Source organism: Schistocerca cancellata, chromosome 3 (assembly GCF_023864275.1).
Source record: "Schistocerca cancellata isolate TAMUIC-IGC-003103 chromosome 3, iqSchCanc2.1, whole genome shotgun sequence".
NCBI classification, from domain to species: Eukaryota; Metazoa; Arthropoda; class Insecta; order Orthoptera; family Acrididae; genus Schistocerca; species Schistocerca cancellata.
Genome location: NC_064628.1, coordinates 62,993,117 through 63,009,767, shown reverse-complemented (window position 1 = coordinate 63,009,767; position 16,651 = coordinate 62,993,117).

Here is a 16,651-nt window from a genome sequence, read left to right as displayed (position 1 = left end):
GATGACTTCTGCTTCCACCTTGTAATTAACGTCACTGGAAGTGTTCTGATCCCCCAGCACGTCTGTGGCCACTACACTGTTGAGCGGATGTTCTGGTAAACCAAATCCTTGGGGCATGGCTGTGGGCAGTGACTGATCGCTTCCCTGAATGGAAGACGTCTCTGGTCTTGTCTGCATGGTTTTTGTTGCAATACTCGTACAGTATCTGATCAAAAGTATCAGGAGACGTGTTAGTGGTCATTAATATGGGATGTGTCCACCCTTTGCCTTTATGACAGCTTGAAGTCTGCCCAGTACACTTTCAATGTGGTGTCTGAATGTCTGGAGGAATGGCAGCCCATTCTTCCTCAAGAGCCGAAACCTGACAAGCTAGCAATGTTGGACGCTGGTGTCTGGAGCGAAATCGATGTTCTAACTAATCACAAATGTGTTTCATTGGGTTCAGGTAGGGACTGGGGAAGACAGTCCATTTCAGGAATGTTATCTCCCACGAACGATTGCTTCACAAATGCTGCCTTATTAAGATTGGGTGTTGATGCAGTGATAGTCTCCGTAGCGTTCCTGTACTGTGCGCAGTAAACAATGCTCTAAAGTGTGTCCATATCATTCTGCATTTAGCGTTTTCTTAAGCGCAATAAGTAGAACACACCGTAAATACGAAAAACGGTCCCATACTTCCCCTGTACTTGTCTGTTGGCAATAAACGTGATAAAGGTAACGTTCTCCAGGCATCCGCCAAGCCCAAACCCTTCCATCGGATTGCCACATGATACAGGGGTACTCTCATTTCCAGTCACCCACTGCACAATATCGTCGCTCTTCGTACCGCCTCAAGCATCACGCATCACTGACTACAGAAATTTGTGGCTCATGATTAGCTGCTCCACCACTGTAAGCCATCCCTACGTAAAGTCATTGTACTAGCAGGACTGCACGTAACGCTTTGAAACTCATGCGTAATTAATGTCGCTAATTTCATGCAATTTTTTACAGCCACTTTCCGCAACGATCGATGATCCCTGTCGGTCATTTAGCTGTGGCTGTTCCTTCGCGTTTCCACTCCGCAACATCACCAAAAGTCGACTTGTGCAACTTTAGAGGGTCTGAAACTTCCCTGATGGCTTTGCTTCTCAAGTGGCATCTAATGACTATGCCACGTTCGAAGCACTACGATCGCCAGACGGACCCATTGTGCGGTTGCAGCTTCTCTGCTGACAACAAGATACTCCCCGCGTCCGTTTACACTGTCGGATCTGCCTCTTGTGACACCTTGCGGTCAATTCCGCTTTACGTAAGGGTGTACTGACACTTTTGATCTGATGGTGTAAGTTCTGTAACTGAATACGGTGCTGTAATTATTTATCTTGAGTACTCACGATATCTTTACGTTCCCACAAGTCAGCACAACAGTTAATACTTGCATTCAAAAGTAAAGGAGACGGTCTGTAGTATTCTGCAGTTGTTACCTTTGACAAGTTACATGTTGTTGACTAGTCTAAAATGTACATTTTTAGACATGCTACGCGATGGAGGAATATCCGCGAGAAAGAAATAATATGGAATTACAGACACAACTAATAATGAGTAACCAACTCTTCATACTTGAAGTGTGACAGGAGGTCAGCTATTTGATTCTTGATTAGGTGTTTAATTACAATAGCGTTTATTAAGAACTTTCAGAAAAGGCCACGAAAGGACTATAACGCCAAGGAAATACTTAAATCTTACCTGTATTTACTATACCAATAATTTCAATGTTTTCAAGAATATTTAGAGATAAAAAGTGACACAGCTTGTTCTCGATCAAGAGTGCTGAATTACATCTGACTTTTTTTGTTCCAGGAACCTGGCCTTTGGTGGAGCCACTTTCTACTCTTTTATGCAAGGTAAGGAAAACATTCATTTACGGATTTCTAAAAGCCCGCCCTCTTGTGCGCTAAAGCACTTCATAAAATACATTCATTGCGTACAAGCGTTAAAACAAATCCCGCTCCCCCCCTCACGCTAAGCGTCCTTACGTGAAATGCCTTCGGTAATACTACGGAAGGTAAAGTTATATTTCCTAACTCGGAAAAATATTGATATTGCTATTCTGTATCATCTTTTCCCTGCTGAATAATGGAAGTGGAATTAACTCTGTCATTTAAATAAAGCTTTTCTTTAAGTAGTAAATTGTGATAATTTGAATGTTGTATGCATTAGCCTCTGTTATTCCTTTGACTTAAGTTCAAGCCAAAGTTACTGAAATGCATCGGCTCTGTGTGGTTGTTTCAATGAAATACGTATATAAATTTTGCATTATATCGCCTTTATAAAACATCATATTCGTATATTACTAATAGAAAAAGAAAGTTCTTGTTATCGAGTATTGAAATTGTGATCGATCTACAAAAACGATGGATCGTCCACACTTCCACACAAGCGTTAGCTACTACAGTTGCTGAGACCACCACTGTTTACAAAAATAATTTCTGTATAGAAAGAGAGCGACTCAGTGTTCTCTACTTGAAGGAATGTCAATACTTATTGTAATCTGATATTAAGATAAAACAGTTCACACTTACATCAAGGTGCGACAATTAATTAGAGAGATAATCAGTACAGGGTAGAGAATTGTGAATCAGCGTCTTATATCCATTTTATTAAAAACAATCTAGGCACTACTATGGACATTACATAATACCTTCTTTGCGGTATTGTTACTCTTTGATAAATTACAACATCATCTTCGGCTTTTGGTGACTTTTACATCTTTTATTTGATATATGCAACTTTAAAAAAAGCTTAAAATACCAAAATGGTTAACGACAGTAAAGGGAGCGCCACAATCTACACAATAATATTTAAAAAATCTTATATCTCATAATGCAGTGCCAAAGATAGCCGTATATGCAATATAGGTTGACAAAAACTATACAAAAATCATTACTATTATTTAGGAATAAACTGAATGAAAAATAAGCAATTGATAAAACAAAAACAAAAATAAAGTGTTAGTTTACTTTAATAATTTCAGCTATGCGGAATTGTTTTGACCTATATATGGCTCTGAGCACTATAGGACTTAACATCTGAGATCATCAGTCCCCTAGACTTAGAACTACTTAAACCTACCTATCCTAAGGACATCACACACATCCATGCCCGAGGCACGATTCGAACCTGCGACCGTAGCGGTCGCGCGGTTCCAGACTGAAGCGCCTAGAACCGCTCGGCCACACCGGCGGGCCTGTTTTGACACACTTCGATCTATAGCTACCTGTATGTCACAGATTTTATTTACATCTGCGTCCATACTCGGCAAGGCAGTGCGAATTGCATAACAGAGGGCACTTTCCATCTTTCCACGTCCAGTCCCGGAGAGAGAATGACTGCCGTGCGCGCTGCAGTGAGGATACGGCATCGAATCCATGGACCTTCTCTACTTACAGCCACATATACGTTCTCTACAGACATCATCACTTAGTAACATTATTCGCATTCTTCTAGCATGAGTTACAGAAGCGGTTATTGACATCATCGCGAGCTCACGCAAGCGCAAATAATGTTATACTTTGTACTCACAGCAAATTTGGAGGTATATTTTAGTTTCAAGCGGCAGCTCGATAGATGTCAGGTCGCGGTCGTAATTTAACGATTTCAAACAATAATTCGGATCATCCACACTTACAGTGTTAATCACCCGTCTACACCGGCTCAAGCAGCGAATGTTTAATTATAACCACCCTGTACATTCCCTTCTGAGTCTTACAATGAATCTGTTTTTCCTGGAGTTTTATTTAAGTCGTAGTTCCAATGAAATATCTAAACGGATACGTCCAGTGTGATTTAGAAAATTGTGGCAGTTTCTAGTGGCCGACCGCCAAGCTTGTGATCAAACGGGAATGTATTTCTTCTGCTTATTTACGTAAAGTTACATTTATTTATGTTGAGAATCAAGTATCAGTTGCTGCCTCAGTCGTTGATCCAACAGTCGTTACTGCAAAAAAATGTTCAAATGTATGTGAAATGTGAAATCTTATGGGACTTAACTGCTAAGGTCATCAGTCCCTAAGCTTACACACTACTTAACTTAAATTATTCTAAGGACAAACAGACACACCCATGCCCGAGGGAGGACTCGAACCTCCGCCGGGACCAGCCGCACAGTCCATGACTGCCGCGCCTCAGACCGCTCGGCTAATCCCGCGCGGCAGTCCTTACTGCATTTCGCTTCAACTTTCCGGCCTGTTGACTTCCTATGCAGGGTGAGTCACATAAGATGTAACATCCCTTTTATTTCGTGAACGGCTGCACATACCGAAACCCGGTTTTCAGAAAATATTGGAGCGTCGAGGAACACTTTTTTTTGTTACTTTTTTAGCGCTGGTATCAACGGATATATTGAAGCAGGTACGTATTTTTTAATGGAACGGCATACTTTCTATAACTGCGTTCGAGCTCTTGATAAGACAGTTACAGTGATGAAACGTTTTTTACTGTCGGCGTTGAAACCTATGGTAAAAAACAAAAACGAGAAATATTCAAAAATGGCTCTGAGAACTATGGGACTTAACATCTGAGGTCATCAGTCCCCTAGAACTTAGAACTACTTAAACCTAACTAATCTAAGGACATCACACACATCCATGCCCGAGGCAGGATTCGAACCTGCGACCGTTGCCGTCGCGCGGTTCCGGACTGAAGCTCCTAGAACCGCTCGGCCACAGCGGCCGGCTCCGAGAAATGTCCTCGAGTTTTGAGTACGGTGGCTGGAATCGCCATCATCGGCGCAAACACCGCCAAGCTAACCTCTCGTGCTTTGTTGTGTCAGAATGTCAGCACATTTGCCTGTTTACGAGTACTTGCTTTCACTGCAGGCCGCTCATTTCTGCTTCAGCATTCGTTGCGTGCAGACATTTGCACCAATGAGAAGTTGGTATGCTACAATCATTTGGTGAATTAAATGTCGTCCAAGCAGTAAAGCGGTACAGGGCTATCTATCCGGAACGCCAATGTCTGAAGCGCCAGGCAGTGGCACGAATTATTCAGACGCTAGAGCGGACAGGCTACTTGAAAGTCAAACAGAGGACAGGAAGGAAGACTGCAACTGACAGAAAACACGAAGGAGCTCTTCTGGCTACGACGCTAATGATCCGCACAGTGGTACGAGACGTATTGCCAAGGAATGTGCAATCGGCCAGGCGAGTGTCGTTCGCGCACTGCATCTGCCGCTACATCAGGCATTCGATGACCGAGTTTTCACCAGATATTGGATAATAAAACAAACGAAAAAAATAAGAGGCAGTTAAACCAGTAGAAAAGAAATAAAGAAAAAATTAAACAATTAATCCATCTTAAACAAACCATTTCAAGAATCAAATCCTTTGAATAAAACCCTGCTAAAAAAGGCATACCACACAAAGACAAACTAGAAACATTAAAACAAACTGAAGTTGAAGGTATAAAATTAACAATTGAACCTATAAAACGAATATCCTGAGAATCCTTTAAATTATGGATTATTGAACCTGCACACATAAACAATAATTTTACAGAATTTTGTCGGTTTTTCCTTCAGCAACTGAGAGATGATCCTACGTTTTTCCAACGTGTGTTCTTCGCAAATGAGACAACGTTTACTAACCACGCTAATCTAACTTTGCATAACATACACTACTGGGCAGCCGAAAATCGACACTGGCTTTGTCAGGTGCAACATCAACACCCGTAGAGCGTAAGCGTATGGTGCGGCATCATGGGAAGTTACGTTGTGGGACCTTAGTTCATATCAGGCGTTCTAAATGGACATTCGTCAGCACACTTTCTTACGAACATTCTTGCGGTTCTTCTAGAAGAGGCAACACTTGCTGTTCGGCATTGTACGTGGCTGCAACACGATTCTTGTACAGCTCACTCGTCCCGGGTCGCAACGTAATACTGAATGAGAACTTTTCTGGAAACTGGAAATTTGTTGTAACGCCTTATGGGACCAAACTGCTGAGGTCATCGGTCCCTAAGCTTACACACTACTTAACCTAACTTAAACTAACTTACGCTATGGACAACACACACCCATGCCCGAGGGAGGACTCGAACCTCCTACAGGGGGAGCTGCACGGACCGTGACAAGGCGCCTAAGACCGCGCGGCAGAACTTTCCCGGACGGTGGAGAGGAAGAAATTCTGTGGTCAAATGGCCTGCGAGGTCCGCGGATGTGACTCCTCTTGATTTATTTCTTTGGGGAGCACTCACAGATGCAGACTTTGATAAACCCCAATTCCACCAGACGATATGTGTCGTCGAATCGCCAGTGCATCTTCTACCATACCATCCACTGTAATTACATCTGTTCATAGTTCTTTCGAATGGTGATTGCAAATGTGCATTCCAGTCCACGGTCAACAATTTGAACACATGCTTAAATAAAGGATAAAAGCTTTTTTGGAAGATAAAATTTATGTTATGTGATTTGGGTGGTTACCAAATCATTGTTAGTAAATTGTTTATTTCATTTACGTGTGTACGAAATTTCATCGCAATGTCATGTAAATGTACAGCGTGCACTGCACTTCGCTGGTAACACTGTCATTACGCACCTTCGTTCAGCATGAAACGACATTTTGTTAAGAAGAACATTTATTATACAGTGTACAGGTGATCACCAAAGTATTTTAACAGAATGTTTAGTTCAATGAATGTACCCAACATGATATAATTTAGAGAAATATAGGCAGAGACAGTCGTTCGACATCATAAGATGCAAACAGCCACGAACAGGAAAGATGGGTCCAAATTCCTTCTAACATTCAGGTATTTAATACATTAGTTGCTTTTGTAGTGTATAAGATTCTTTATTTTTCAAGAATGAGCTGCTGATTTCTCTGTCTGAGCTCACGTAAATCTGGGAGGATACACAATGTGAAAAAGTTTTCCTAGGCCCTTTGTGATACGCTATATTCCAATTTATGTCGTATTTCCGTACACAACATTCATACGTGAACCTGCATCTAGTTCGTAAGTTGGTTCAAGGGAAATAAAGTTTTGTTCTCGTAACGCAGTCGTTTCTTACGGTATGCAACTACGTAGCCTGGTCCGAGACGCCTGCTTGGCTGTGTTTGCACCGCTGATGCCAATTACGGCCACCTCGCTCAAAACTAATTTCTCGAATTTTTTTTACGTCAGGTTGTAATCTTCGCCGGCCGCTGTGGTCTAGCGGTTCTAGGCGCGCAGTCCGGACCCGCGCGACTGCTACGGTGGCAGGTTCGAATCCTGCCTCGGGCATGGATGTGTGTGATGTCCTTAGGTTAGTTAGGTTTAAGTAGTTCTAAGTTCTAGGGGACTGATGACCACAGATGTTAAGTCCCATAGTGCTCAGAGCCATTGTTGTAACCTTCCCGTATAAAATAATAAAAATGATAATTTTCGTAAATATCTTAACTCATGAAAACTGATAAATTTTGACGTAAGCAGCGCTACGCCATGGCCCTGTGAAATCATTCTGAATAAACTGAAAAATTCTTACCTCATGATGGTGTCGTCGAATAACGCTGTCTATACGTCTGTTCGTGAATGGGACAGCTTAGTGCAATGCTGGGCTATCAACTAATACTTGGGAACATTTGTCTGAGATCTGAATTATTAGAAAAACTGACTTTGCTTATTGACATAGCTGCATAGCTGGTCGTCTGATTACTAAAGAACACATGACTATGAGCTGAGATAATTTCTGAAATATTTAAATCTAAATAAAAGAATGGATCGGGACTGGAAATGACTTGAGGCAAAATTATTCCTTCCTTTTTTTGTTGACTGGTAAAAATTATATTCTGAAAATCTTTTACATTATTGACAAGGATCTGCAATCCATTATATAAAAAATTGAATATTACAAATCTGGGTCAACTGGTGCTGACGAATCACAAAAAGATTGAAACAAATTCATATTAACATCTCAGACAAGTGACTTAACTACGCGCATGCCAATAAAATTAACAAAATTTACCTTATACAATACACGGCTATGAACAGAGCTGTACCAGCGACAGACTACAACTGCCCTGTAGCAGCGAGCGATTACAACTGCTGTCGAGACTCCTCTGACCAGCGACTCTATTGCAGCAAAGATATTTTCTGTCGCAGGCAAATTACATTTGCTCCAGCAGGATAGTGAACCCCTTCCATGGTTTCAAAGTCAGCATTAACAAAAGCTACATCACTGTAATTGTCTTCTCAAGAACTATTGCATTCAGTTATAAAAGCCGGCCGGAGTGGCTGAGCGGTTCTAGGCGCTACAGTCTGGAACCGCGCGACCACTGCGGTCGCAGGTTCGAATCCTGTCTCGGGCATGGATGTGTATGATGTCCTTAAGTTAGCTAGGTTTAACTAGTTCTAGGTTCTAGGGGACTGATGACCTCAGAAGTTAAGTCCCATAGTGCTCAGAGCCATTTGAATCATTTGCCAGGTATAAAAAGTACGCGGTTCCATTTTTAAAAAACGTACTTGCTTCAATACCTCCGTTGATACCGGCGCTAAAAACATTAACCCAACCAAAATATACGTGCCGCTCGGCGCTCTAACGTTTTCCACAAACCGCGTTTCGATATGTGTCACCGTTCACAAAATAAAAGGGATGTTACGTCTTACATGACTGACCTTGCATATTACAGCATCATCTCCGAATAATATCCCCACATTATCCGACGATTTTGCGGTGTTAACGAGTTTCGTACTTTCTGTAATAAATTCCTGATTCAAGACACTACGTAGATCTGATATTCCGTATTATAGTTTTTTTTCTTTAGGTGAAGTAAGGAATGGAACCGATTGCTTTTTGTGAGTCAAAGAGAACGACATCAAAACTGAGTGCTGCTGTCTTCTCTTTTGAGGATTTCACGGACGAATAATGTGAGCTGATTTCCACAAGTTCGTTGTCTGCGGAACCCGTGTTGATTTACGGCCTCCAGAAACATCGTAGTACGCGAACACTGAACGTGTGGTACATTGTACGTCCGTGATACTGGCCTACAGTAACGCGCATCTGCCCGGCATCCGTTCTTGAAAGCGGTGTTGACGCGACTAATTTTCCGAGCCCTCCCCCGCACGGAGCATTGTTTGTACGGCGTGTGCCGCAGCGAGAGCCTAATCTGCTCGAACCTGCCCAGAACACATGTCACAGCGACGGCCCCCCCTCAGCAAATACTGAAAGTACACGGCTGCCGGTGGAGCTGTTTGCTGCCGTATCTTATCTCGGAAATATTGTAGATGACAGCTGTCATCCTCCCATACCAAATGACCGCCCATTATCGAGTTGGCTGCCCTGAGAACACAGTAGTTCAAGGCACTCGGTTATGACAAGCAGTGATCGCTAGTTATTGGTCGTGTGGGCCTCTTTTGGGGACAGCCGTTGCGACAGAAAACTCGTTTTTTCTGTTTCAAGAAGGCTTTTGACGCCGTTTCTAACAAGCGGACTCTAATCAGATTACGCGCCTTTTGAATATAGTCTCAGCTATGCGACTGGATTCGTGATTAACAGCCAGAAGCTGTAGTACGTAGTATCGGACAGTAGCTCATCTTATGAATCCAGAGTTGTATCTAGCATTAACCAGGAAAGTCTATAGGCCCCTTGTTCTGAATCTATATAAAAGATTTATCAGTCAGACAATGACGTCGTTTAGCGTCTAGCGAAGCTGAAAATAAATAAAAACGAATTATAAAATGATTTAGACAAGATATCTGGATGATGCGTAAAGTGGCAATTGACACTGAAAAAAGAACTGTGAGATCCTCCACACGAATACTATGAGCACTGTAGATTCAAGTAAATAGCTAGTGATTACAGTTAGGAATAATTCAAACTTGAACGATCATATAGAAAATGTTGTAGAGATGCCAAAATAACGAGTGCGCTTTTTTGATGGAAGAATTAGAATGTGCAACACCTCTAAAGAGACTGCCTACACTATGCCTGTCGATCCTGTTCTAAAGCATTGATGTGTAATATGCAGTCCTTACAACCTATGGTTGATAGAAGACCTAAAATTTCAAAGATGGGCGGCTAGCTTTGTGTTGTCGCGAAATTTGAGAGAGACTTGTCACAGATATGATAACTGCGTTTGGATGGCCATCATTAAAATGAAGTTTTTATATGGGTGTCGAATATTTTCATGTAATTTCACTCAACAAATTTCTGCAGCGAGTGTCGAAATATTCTGTCGCCTCCCACTTACGTAGGGAGAAATGACCGTCGCGTAACTGAGATGTTATTCTTCCGTATCTAAGTGGGAGGCACACGTAAAGATTCAAGTATTCACTTTTCCCTCTCGCTGCTCCAGACTGGGACGATAGAGATGTAGTTTATAAGTGGTGTCTTGCGTCCTCTGCCATGCATTTAAGTATAAATTGAAAGCGACAATGTGGATGCAAAAGACACGTTTCTGTTGTTCGTAATGTGACATTGTACGATGGAAGGTCGGCAAGTAACACGCAATAATTAGATTACCGAAACGTCTAGTATGTAACAAAGCAAAACAAAAAAAAATCGCAAACGAACTTATATCTCTTACCTACTTTTATACATAGTCTTCAACGTTCTCAACACATTTCTTCCATCTCCCATCAATATGCACTCTTCGTTTAAGTCCGTTTGGTTGGAGTACAGCCATCTGCGGACTGTTGATTTCACTTCCGCATCTGTCGCAAAGCGTTTGCCGATTAAGGATTTTTTCGTGGAACCAAAGAGATGAAAGTCCGACTGTGTAAAGTCCGGACTGTATGGTGGATGTTGGAGCGCCTCCCACCCATATTTGGCGATTTTCTCACGTACGGCAGCAGCAACAATGGGGCGAGTCTTGACATCAAGAAGTTTGACACCGTCAGAATTAGTGCTATGCCGTTGTCACGGAGGGCACGACGCAACTCAATCAAAGTTTCAACGTAGGCTGCAGCATTCACAGTGGTCCCATTTCAGGAAAGTCCACCAATAACACACCATGCATATCCCAAGCACTTTCCTAACAGACTGAGTCACTCTGAATTTTTGTTTAGCTCTCCATAGAGGCCTGCTTGGTTTCGGGCGTATAGTGGCACGCTCACGATTCGTCATCCGTGACGATTCCTTTCAGAAAGTCATGTCCTTCTGCGGCATAATACGTTAAGTGATCCAAGCTTGTCGCCAGTCACTCGTCCTTGTGGTCGTCGGTCAGATTAGTAGGCACCCAGCGATCACTAACTTTACGAGATTTCACCGTGTCACAATACCGTACACTGCACCATAGGAAATGAACTGCAGTCCCAACGGCTCCGACATTTTGGGGATTGCAGCCGTTACCGGCCTCCCGGAGAGTGACAAATGACTAAGATTCACAGGGTTCTCTTGGAAAAATGCACATCGCCTGGAGACATTGCTTCGGTCATCCTCATACATGCCACGCGCGTCCATGTGGATTTCACTCAGTTTATGCCCTTTGGCCCACGAATATCGGACTACACTTCGCTGTTCTTCACAAGTTGGCGACACTGACGTGTACACCATGTTTGTTTCGTAGTTGAGGCCTCTCTCGCGAGAACTGCACATGAAAACAAAATACTCTGTGCAGCACAAAATTCAAAGCATTTTTTTGGGAAATTTCAGCATTCCAGCTGCAATACCAGGAGAGAAATAAATTACTGTGCGTTACTTTACTGTCCTCCCTCGTAAATTACTTTATGGCTCAAATGTTGCACGCAAGTATGTGCATCAGAGACCACATGTTCATGCAGTTTATTTTCGACTTCCTCCCCTGCGACAGAGCCAGCTAGCGCAGTGTATAACACACTACAGGCACGGGGTTCGAATTCCCGTCAGAACATGTTTCACGATATTGGATGTTGATTTAAAGACTCCTCCTGTCCAAATTAAGGTAATGCAACGTCTCTAACGGCCTTAATGCCCACTGGATATTATACTCTTTTCTCTTTCATGCGGATGTATTACCTTTTTGTGAAGGCAAAAAGGTAATTATTGCGTGTTACTTGCCGACCTTCCATCGTACAGTGTCACATTACGAACAACAGAAACGTGTCTTTTGCATCCACATTGTCGCTTTCAATTTACTCGTATACTTAAATGCATGGCAGAGGACGCAAGACACCACTTATAAACTACATCTCTATCGTCCCAGTCTGGAAGGCAATACTGCAAAATACACAGACAACTGTCAAGTGTATCTCTTTACTGCGCATCATTCCCTTCTACAAGATCATCGCCAGGCTCTGAATAACAACACAGAAGCACAACAGACTTAACTCTAACCCGAAAATAAACATAATTGGTGAATTACGTTGTGTTAACTCACAGTTTGTACTTAAACCTAAGTATATGTATTTATAATCTATCATTATTCTGGTAAACATGTAAAATCAAATTTCCTTCTGAACTTTGGACTGTTCGATACGAAAATTAATACCGATTGAACATGTGTGAGGGACGTCACTAAACAGTTCAGTCTGTAAAGCCAGCACCTGTGATGACAGCCAAGTCACAAAAAACACCTAAAGTGAACACGTCCCTAGAAACTGTTTATGTTATCTGTTTCTAGAGCCTACTACGTTCGGCGAGAGAAGTATGTATCTGCTCTGTTTCTAGAACATGTTCACCTTGTTTTCGTGACATCGCTGTCTTTACAGGTATTGGTGTTTGTGTGTTTGTGATTAAATTGTTTAATTTTGCCAATCGCATACATTTAGTCTGTAATTTTTTTCACATCTAACATTTCGAAGACAGATACTTGTATGCGGATTTGACTTAGCATTCAATTTCAAAAGAATTATTGCTATTGCTTTTATGAGTGATTAGACATGTACAGACTGAGAAGAAGTTGTGGATCGAAACTGCTGGCGTATTGAAACGATCAATCTAGTAGCTGCCATGTGTTTCCCATCCTGACTTCCATAAATATGGGGACAGTAAACCAGACAGATCAGATCATGAATTGGAAGTATCGTCGAATGATTGGTTTTCGAGGTTTTTCACATAAGTGGTGAGACAGTAAAGGGAATGCAGGAGGGAAAATAATGAACAAATCTCAATGTGTGGTAGACGCCTTCCTTGTCCCGTCGTATCCAGCTTAACTGAGAGTAAATGGTAGTTACATGGTCAAACAGGTGAATATTACAGATACGTTCCACAGGAGCATTTAGGGTTAGCGACAGCCATCGGGAGTTTACGTTACTTGAGTCGTGCTAAACTGAATCATAGTACTGAAGGAGCTGTAGACCGAGTGTTGCAAAAATTGCTGATTCAGTGTAGTGAAACAGATCTTAAGTATTCCAGTCGTACTTTCTGTGATGTCTCGAGAGATATTCTACATTTAATTGCTGTATGGTGTTGGTGGAGTCTGTTCAGATAAAAGCTTTAGATATGTACTGGGAAAACTGTGGCGGATCGAACATAGAGTCCTGCAGCAGTGGTGAAAGATCTTCTTCTAAAGTGATATTTCAGTGCCATAGAAAACGTTGTGTTATCTGTTGTTTTTGTACCAATCCACAGCGCTATCAGAAAAATTAAAACTCTCATTTTAGAAGTGATATGTCAAAGCTGACAGTTCAATTTCCCAATTGCCTTGTCGAAATTAAGCACCGGCGCTATCGCGACTCCCGCGGGACGGTTGGCGTCTGTCTCCAACTGCCTGCCAATTTATGATTTCGGTAAACATTTCCGTAGGCCAAATAAATGTGTGGCTTTTTCTACTGTCCTACTTTGTATTTTTCTACGTCTCCTGTTAGTCCTATTAGATACGTGTCTCACATGCTTGAGCAATAGTCTAGAATGAATTGCACGATTGAATTGTCAGCCATCTCCTCTGTAGACTCATCTGTTTTTTGCAGTATCCTACCAATGACGTGTTTTACTTACAACTGAGCCTATATCACGGTCCCATTTCATGTCCCTACACACTCGCAGCTCTATTTGTATGAGTTGCCTGCAGTTTTACTCACTAACGTTCTCGCCTTAGGGTACTAGATTTTTGCGCTTGCTGAAGTCCATAAATTTACATTTCTGAAGAATTTAAAGCGAGTTGTCAATCATTCCACTAATCTGAAATTTTATCAGTATTTGACTATATATTTGTGCTACTTTTCAGGCAGTACGGTCTTTTATTATAGATAACATCACCATTTGAGAAAAAGTCTGACGTTACTGCTAATACTGTCCGCCAAGTCACTGTGATAGAAAATGAACAACAAGGGACCAAACACATTTCCGTGGGGCACACCTGAGATTGCTTCCATATCTCTCAGTGATTTTCCGTGAAGATAACTTTCTCCATCCTCCCTACCAAGGAATTCTCACGAATTTTGTTCGATAACCCCTGTGGTTGTACTGTTATTAATAAACGTCAAATGATTCGGAAGTCAAGAAACACTGCATCTGCCTGACTGCCATGGATCCATGACTTTTAGGATGTCATGTGAAAGGAGCGTTAGTTCTGTTTTGCATGACCAAAAGTCTTGGAATCCATCCTGGTTGTCATGGAGAAAATCATTGTATTCGAGATACATCAGTACTTTTTATCCACCTCTAACAATCTCGGCCGGTCGGTGTGGCCGAGCGGTTCTAGGCGCTACAGTCTGGAGCCGAGCGACCGCTCCGGTCGCAGGTTCGAATCCTGCCTCGGGCATGGATGTGTGTGATGTCCATAGGTTAATTAGGTTTAAGTACTTCTAAGTTCTATGCGACTGATGACCTGAGAAGTTAAGTCGCATAGTGCTCAGAGCCATTTGAACCAGTAATGTGGACGTCGATGGGTCAGACCCTAGTCTCCCTTCCTTCCTTCCATAGTTACAGGTGGATGTGATCCGTACAATAGCGGAGAGCGTATCTGTGATTAAAGGCTCTGCGGTAAATGATGGCCAAGAATTCATTCACAAATGCTGTACAGAATTTGGCAGACACTTCTTCGAGCACTGGGACCCTACGAAGTTTTAAGATTCCAAGATGCTCTGCAACACAATTAACACTGTAAGTAGGCTGTTTAATTGTAAAACTCTGCATTCGTGTACGGTCGATGTCTGGAGGTTAACGAATATAAGGACCAGAGAATCACACCAGAGGTACAGTGCCACAGAACAGGAAATTGTGACCAGCAGATCTACAAAACCGTAAACGATGTAATATTTAGCGAGAACACTTGCTTGGAACAACTTATGTTAGCACGTGCGGTACTTTCAGAGTCATATTTACAGAACAGAAGTTTCTATTTTGATGTTTGTTCTTTCCTCATTCATCATCGAAGTGTAAATGTGGAAGTTTAATGAAATGATTAAAACAGTCCGGAACTGAACAGCTCGTGGCAAAGATATGGATCTGATATCTCTACTTCTGACGCTGGACTGTGTGTGGTTACTCCGAAAATGATTTAGCGTGGCCACATGTTGCCCTTGTCAGATGAGAGATATGTTCTACTCTGCAGTGTTTTAATCACTTCATTGAAAATCCCCATTTTCACTTCGATGGCGGATGAGGGGAGAACACAGAGAGAGTGTCTGTAACTGCCTGCGTTTATCTGGTAACGGGAATTGGGAGCAGGCGCTCACGTCACACGCCGGCCGATAAAGGATTTCATAATTGCGGCCTTTGCTCTCCCCTGGGAAGAATGGAACTGAATGGCTCGAGTAGACGCAAAGGCAGTGTGGCTGAGGGGGGAGGGCGGGGGGAGGGGGGAGAGGGGAGAGGAAAAGGCGGGCGAGGCTTATCTTGGCACAGCGTGGAGAGGCGCCGGCCTGTCACTGCACAGTGCTTAGTCTGGACATCATCTGGTTTGCCTGGCGCCATTCACAGCTAGTAAGCTGTAATCAGTCAAAGACTGGAGCGCGTAACATCTATTACAAGGATACGTCCTCAGAATGGTTACATCGGTAATAAACCTCTAGGTTGGGGGAGGGGGGAGGGAACAAAATTAATTTGTTACGAGTATCCTATGGTGTTAGAGAACATGTACTGCTGGCTATAAAAATTGCAGTTCCAGAAAGAAGAGCAAATAATGGTGATTCGCCAAAGATGAACGACCAATAGCTGTGAAGCATGAATTGAAACCTACCTTTTACTAAAAGAAATGTATGGCGAAGGCCGTTTATCCCGTACGCGAGTGTCTGAGTGTTTCAAGCGTTATCGAGATGGCCGAGAAGACGTTGAAGACGACTCACGCCCGGGACGCCCTTCAACATCGAAAACGGATGAAAATGCCGAAAAAGTATGTGATCTCATTCGATCTGACCGTTGATTGACAGTTCGATCAATTGCTGAAACAGTAGGAACTGAAAAAGTATTCGTAAGGCAAATTTTAAGTAACCGATTTAACACGAGCAAGGTATATGCGACGCTGGTGCTGAAAATTCTCACGATCAAACATAAAGAAACTCGTAAAAATATTTGTACTGAACCTTTGAACTCCGCTGAAAACGATCCTAATTTTTTGGAAAGAATGATAACAAGTGACGAATCTTGATTTTTAACTTATGATCCAGAAACTAAGCGCCAATCCATGCACTGGAAGAGTCCAACTTCCAGGAGAGTGAGAAAAGCTCGAATGAGCAAATGACAATTAAAAGCAATGATGACCTTTTCTTCGATGTTCATGGAATTGTGTATCTTCACTGGGTTCTGAAGGTCAGAATATTAATCGGCATTACT